Here is a 7364-nt window from a genome sequence, read left to right as displayed (position 1 = left end):
GATACATATACTGTATCTGAGCGCTGTTGACTAAAGAGCACCTGCCAATATTGGAGTGGGTACACTCGCTTTTATCTGCAACAAGCCAATTTGATGGAAACATCTCTGATGGGAAAATGCACGTTTTGTTTTTATGCAGATTTTAGAATATTGGCATGAAAATCTGTTGCCAATTGGACGGAAACCTAGCTAGTGTTAAATTTAACACTGGTCCAGTGTCTGAACAGGTCAACACTTTTCAGTGTTGAATTAACACACTGAGGGGGTTTGTTCATCTAGCCCACCTTGCCCCGGTGGGAGGAGTTTGAACCAGGTTTAAAAGTGATCGTATTTGTTTTGGAACATAAGCACTGGGAATGATGAGTAGGATTATGTGTTTTCACATGTAAAAGTGATTGCTTTAAGTTAAAAAAATGCTTTATCTGCCTTCCCAATGAAAACTAGTTTGAATATTCAAACATTTACTTTATGTAAAAGAAATATACTGTATATTTCTGGATGATGCATCATGTTGCCTTCTTAACAACATGACAGAGCGGTGCAGATTACTGTTTGATTTGAGGGCTCTTCTCCCACTCCGCTTTCGCCCGATGACGTGATGGGCCATTGTCCTGTACAACACGGACCAGCGTAATTGAACTCCCTGCCTTATTTGCATATTTCCCAGAGTGCCTTGCCTTTCGAGTGAATTTTAGAGATACCACTCATGACTGTATTTGTTAGAAACAGAGACATTGTCGTGACAGGCTGTTGCATTCATCGATTTTCAGTCCTGTGGCCTTCACAAAGTGAGATCCTAAGTGAAAATGTTATCATTCAAATTAAATGATTTAACAAAATACAACAAGTATTAAATAATGCCTTATTTTGAGGGCCTAGTTTAACCCTAATACAGTGGCCTGAAAGTCAAGGTTGTCAGACTTGTAAGTCACATTATGATGTCTTGCAAAGCAATGAGTAATTCCTATTAGAATCCAGCCAGAGTGGGGATATCCATCATTTGGAATATTTATTCACCTGCATCCTGCATTCAGAATGACTGCCAGGTTGGGAAGATTAAGATATGAAACTACTTAAAGTTCAAACTATGTAAGCTGGGACAACCATTTCAGTAATGAATGCAACAGTGGTGTGTGTTCATGGATGCCAAGAGAATCCAGGCTTCACTAAATATTTGACCAATAAAAAAAATGTAAAATAAAAAAAAAAAAATTATTTAATGTCTCTGTGTTTTCATCATGTTCCGTCAATTTGCAAGTGGCTGAATCTCACCGGAGAAGTCTTCCCGAACGAGGGAAACAGCAGCCCCTCTGTCTCAGTATGTGTAGCCCATGTCTCTGATGCTGTCTGGAACAAAAGAGTATGACATGTTGCTACCGTAGCATTTCATTGATGCCAGTAAGCATTTGGCCTCCCTTGATAATGTTTTAAAAAATAATTAGCCAATCAGCATTGAGCTGAGCTCAACTGTGGGTTGTCCTGGCGCAGCAAACACCCCCCAAAGGAGACCAGGTTGGATTTAGCTTCATACCAATCAAATCACATCCTAAGCAAAACGTCATCATTGTCAGAAAAACAGGTCTGCTAGTGTTGATTTCCTGCAGTGGCTAGCTTGCTAAATCGGCCATTTCCTAAGCCATGGATTGATATGTGGATTTGGACTTGTGGTTTGACTTAATTCCCTTCACAGGCCACAGGAAGTTGGTGACACCTGAATTGGGGAGAACGTGGTAGTGACTGGAGTGGAATAAGAGGAATGGTATCAAATTCATCAAACACATGGTTTCCAGGTGTTTGATGCCATTCCATGTGCTCCGCTCCGGCCAGTATCATGAGCCATTCTCCCCTCCTGTGGTACAGGCCAATGATTATGACACCGATTCTGATCTAACCCTAAATGATTATATTGTGTCACTGGACTGAGATGATTGAAGTTCAATATGTAGCCTAGTAGACTCACGTTAACTAGCTAGCAAACTTAACTGGTTCATGTGAGAAAGCTAGCAAGCATTTTAGCTATGTGGGCTATGAAAACCAAAACTTAAAGTGTACTGTATGACAGAGCCATAGACCGTTTTGCCAACATGAACGAGAGGAGGATGGCATTGACATTCAACTAGCCTACAAGTAGGTTGAGTTAAAAATATATATATATACCTGCGCACATACACACACAGAAAGAAAGAAATCAGTACCATGGACTGATTTTATTCTTAGCAACATTGATTGGACAATTTTGTTTTCAGTGTATACACTAAGCAGCTCCGGACCTAAATAGGCGTCTCCTTCCTGAGCGGTATGATGGCTGCATGGCCCCATGGTGTTTATATTTGTATACTATTGTTTGTACAGATGAACGTGGTACGTTCAGGAATTTGAAAATTGCTCCCAAGGATGAACCAGACTTGTGGAAGTCTATGATTTTTTTTTCTGAGGTCTTGGCTGATTTCTTTTGATTTTCCCATGATGTCAAGCAAAGAGGCACTGAGTTTGAAGGTAGGCTTTGAAGTACATCCATAGGTACACCTCCAATTTACTCAAATGATGTCAATTAGCCTACCAGAAGCTTCTAAAGCCATGACATCATTTTCTGGAATTTTCCAAGCTGTTTAAAGGCATTGTCAATGTAGTGTATGTAAACTTCTGACCCACTGGAATTGTGATACAGTGAATTATAAGTGAAATAATCTGTCTGTAAACAATTGTTGGAAAAATTACTTGTGTGAATTATAAGTGAAATGATATGTCTGTAAACAATCGTTGTAAAAATTACTGCACAAAGTAGATGTCCTAACCGACTTGCCAAAACTATAGTTTGTTAACAGGACATTTGTGGTGGTTGAAAAACGAGTTTTAATGACTCCAACCTAAGTGTGTGCAAACTTCCGACTTTAACTGTATATATGAAGTGCCTACAGTGCACGTATCAACTTTCACAGTAAATGCTTTTGTTTAATGCGTTTTGTGTGAATGAATTGAACATCGCCAAACGCATCATTAAAACATTGCGCCTATTTAATGCAACCCTTATTAATAGATCCCAAAGCAGCATACAACCGTAGTAAACATTTGGAACAAATTCACTTTCTCATCCATATCCTAAAAACTGATAACATCGGCAAGTTAGCTGAAGGCTGGGGGGCATTTAGGACGTCTTCTACTGCAGATCGCTGACATATCCTAATTATTATCAACACACTTCCCCAATTTAAATATTATGGCGACATTATACCAAAGTTGTTTTGGTATGGATTTGAATTCTTGGGAACCAAACTCGAGTTATCAGTGTAGTTTGAAATCGCCTGGAATATCTTCAAGTCTAGAAAACAAACTCCAGGCTTCCGTAATAGCTGTCGAATTATAGAAAAAAAGAGAGAAGGTTCTCTAGTAATACTAGTCCGGTGCGAATAGGGCTATACCCTTAATAATAACGCACGCAGAATTAAGCATTTCCTGCAGTAAAATTATCCACCAAATGTAGGCAAAATTTGGACTTGGGAACAGGAGTGGAAAAATATGATTTATTTATTTTTGCATCTTGAGAGAATGGAATGCTAGCTAGATACCATTTGTATATGTGCTGTCTTTATCATAAAAACATTATAAAACCCAATATTAGGTCTATTTCAACAACATAAAATATGCATCGAAGCCGAACTGAACACTTATCAGAAACAGTTGGGTGGTTTTCACACCTTTCTTTTTTCTGCGTTATCTTATTTTCTCCCTATTCCCTAAACTTCTTTGCTCCCGAAAGATGACAGAGAAAACTTTACCTATGTCAACTAGATTGAATAGTGAATTATATCGATCTATTACATTATTCCGTTGAGCAAGAGTTTGTTTAGTTTTGCAGGGCAACATATAATGTCAAAAGAGAAGCTACATGTATCTAATTATAGACAATTGACTAACAAATAGCCTACCAAAATGTCGGAAATTCTAAGCAGAAACATATTTAAATCAGGCAACAACAAAAAATCCTTCTGCTGACTTTGACTGTAGCCTATAGCGCATTTTCTATAATTACGGATTTAGCTTGGGCGATTTTCACCTTATCACATATAGCTGGGCGGTTCCGAATGGATTATTAGCGATTGCGGGTGGGTGCGGGTGAACATACAGCTGACCCGCGCACCACTATTGCGTACAGTTATCAGGAACTGTATACACCACGCCACACTGAGCAAAGTTGCACCCATAGAACTAGAATGATTCTATTAATATGGTTGCACCATTCCCTTTACACCGTTAGGTGTCACTGACAGACTAATCTCATTGAAATATCCCCAGTGCTGAGATGCTAACCCTAAAAGGCGTAATGCAGAGGACGTGCGAATGTATATAAAATCCCCTATTTGTATCAAGTCTATTTGTAACGGTGATGGTACAGTTTCTTAAAAGCAGCTAGATTAACACCTACATTAATTGTGAATAACTAACACCTATCGACCAATCAGATACCTGGCATGCTGTTACCCTGATATGGGCCTATATGTGCAGATAAAAACAGCATATATTACCTATAGCCTAATTAAGCGGCATTATATTAGGTTTACGTTTAATGGTATACATTCTCCACGATGAATATCTAAGCAGCTAGCAACCTGCCAGTCTAATCACGCAACATCTGGCGCGGTTTGTTAGGGCTTAAAAACACATCCTTTTAGACATACCACTGTAGCTGTTAATCTACATCAGCAGTAAGCCTATAAGAACGAGGGATTTTGCTTAGGATAGGTGTAGGATGTTCAGTTAACTATTTGTATAAAGACATAATACAGCTGAGAAATAATATGTATCTTTTACAGGCCAAGTTGGCCTTTTCTTTCTTTTACTTTTTAAACATCAATGCTCAATTCTGAGACCTGGGCCTGTATTCATAAAGCGTCTCAGAGTAGGATCAGTTTAGCTTTTTACATCATAACAATATGGACATGTGAAACCTGATCCTTGATCAACATCCCTACTCTGAGACGCTTTTGAGACCTGCAGTCGGTATCCAGTAATAACAACCGAATACAAACTAGTTATTTGTCTCAACGGCTCATTATGGAATGCCATTTTGGGTCTTTGCGTGCCAAAAAAGATACACGTCAAATAACGCTATTTAATGCGTCAAATAAGCTTGTTGACCAATCAGGACTTGAATATGACTGTTATCACAAAACCCCTAGGTGCCTTATTGTTATTGGAAACTGGTTACCAATGTAATTAGAGCAGTAAAAATAAATGTTTTGTCATACTTTTTTTGTGGAGATCAAGTTTATAAATTGGTGGTAACTTGTGGAATAGACACTGGCTGGAATGCTGTTTTAACCAATCAGCATTCAGGATTAGACCCACACGTAGTATATAATACACATTATACAAGGGGTGAGTCAAATCCTGAATACTGATTGGTTAAAACCGCATTCCAGCCAGTGTCTATTCCAGAAGTTACTACCAGCTAAATCTATGATGTTAAAATGCCTATTTACTCGGTTCCATCTGACTGCGCAATCCACTGTCTCATCAGCCCAGCCAGGCAATTTATACACTTGATCTCACTATAAAGAGCATCTAGACATAATCTCACATTTCTTTTTGACTAACATTTCATTTTCAACAGTGGAGATTTGTATAAACCTGTCTGTCTCTCCAACTTTTGCAACGTTGTTTCAATGTTCAAATTCCATCAACAGCTGTCCCGTAGTAATGAAAGAGTGGGGAGTCGGGACAAGACAGACAGGCAGACAACGTTTCTCAGCCAGTCAAAATACTGAATCAGATGGCATAATTTTATGGATATATACAAAGAAATGTCAATTGAAAAAAGGTAAAACGAAATTAAGTGCAGCTAGTTTGCAGTCTTTCCAGCTTCAATTTGAAATAATTGTGATAGCTGTGTTGTTGGTTAGTGAGCACATTTTCTATGCCAGGTGAAATCATGCCTCATTATCTCATTGCTATGGATGTCTCCAAATAAATTTCACTAGAATACAGCTTAAACAAACGCAAATGCGGCTACTTTGCTGTAATTTTTGCTGCACTTAAATACTAATACTTTTTTTTTTCCCCCAATCTTGTCTCATCGCTGTAACTTTACAACTGACTTGGGAGGCAAAGGTTGAGTCATGCGTTCTCCGAAAACATGACCAGCCAAACTGTGCTTCTTAACACATACCATTTTAACCCGAAAGCCAGCCGCAACCAATGTGTCAGAGGACACCCCCGTTCACGGCTAGTTGTGATACAGCTCAGGATCAAACCCAGGTCTGTCGTGACGCCTCTAACCCTGCGATGCAGTGCCTTAGACCTCTGCACCAATTGGGAGGCCCCTGGCTGCACTTTTTTATGTGACTAAGCTAGCTGTAGTTGGCTAGCTAGCAAGCAAGGGATAAGAGCTGGCAACGGAACATTTAGAACTAACGACTGGGTCCGTCCATAGATACAGAACAAAAAGACTGAATGACTGGGTCGCTTCTCTAGCAACCGAACCGATTAAAGAACAACTAGCCGGCTTGGGTAGCAACCCTAGATTTGTGTAGGGACTATATATTGTGGAAGGATGAAACTATGAATACATTTAAAATAACGTTTTTAATGAAAATATGTCAATCATTATTTGAATATGTTGGTAACCCTGTTGTATAAAAGTTATAATGCCCGAGAAGCCGGTGTTTGAAGAATATACAGTGCCTTGCGAAAGTATTCGGCCCCCTTGAACTTTGCAACCTTTTGCCACATTTCAGGCTTCAAACATAATGATATAAAACTGTATTTTTTTGTGAAGAATCAACAACAAGTGGGACACAATCATGAAGTGGACCGACATTTATTGGATATTTCAAACTTTTTTAACAAATCAAAAACTGAAAAATTGGGCGTGCAAAATTATTCCTGTAACATCTCACAGCAAGAACTGGCAAATCTGGTGCAGTCCATGAGGAGGAGAAACACTGCAGTACTCAATGCAACTGGTGGCCACACCAGATACTGACTGTTATTTTTGATTTTGACCCCCTCTTTGTTCAGGGACACATTATTCCATTTCTGTTAGCCACATGTCTGTGGAACTTGTTCAGTTTATGTCTCAGTTGTTGAATCTTGTTATGTTCATACAAATATTTACACATGTTAAGTTTGCTGAAAATAAACTAAGCATAGTCACTTTACCCCTACCTACATGTGCAAATTACCTCGACTAACCTGTACCCTTGCACATTCACTTGGTACCCGCACCCTCTGTATATAGCCTCACTATCATTATTGTGTTACTTATTTATTTTTTACTTTATTTTACTCTTTTCTTAACTGTTTTCTTAAATCTGTATTGTTGGCTTGTAAGTAAGCATTTCACGGTAAGGTTGTATTCGGCACTT

The sequence above is a fragment of the Oncorhynchus mykiss genome, chromosome 11 (genome assembly GCF_057628025.1).
Source record: "Oncorhynchus mykiss isolate SJ-2025 chromosome 11, ASM5762802v1, whole genome shotgun sequence".
Classification (NCBI taxonomy): Eukaryota; Metazoa; Chordata; class Actinopteri; order Salmoniformes; family Salmonidae; genus Oncorhynchus; species Oncorhynchus mykiss.
This window is presented reverse-complemented; position numbering follows the sequence as displayed.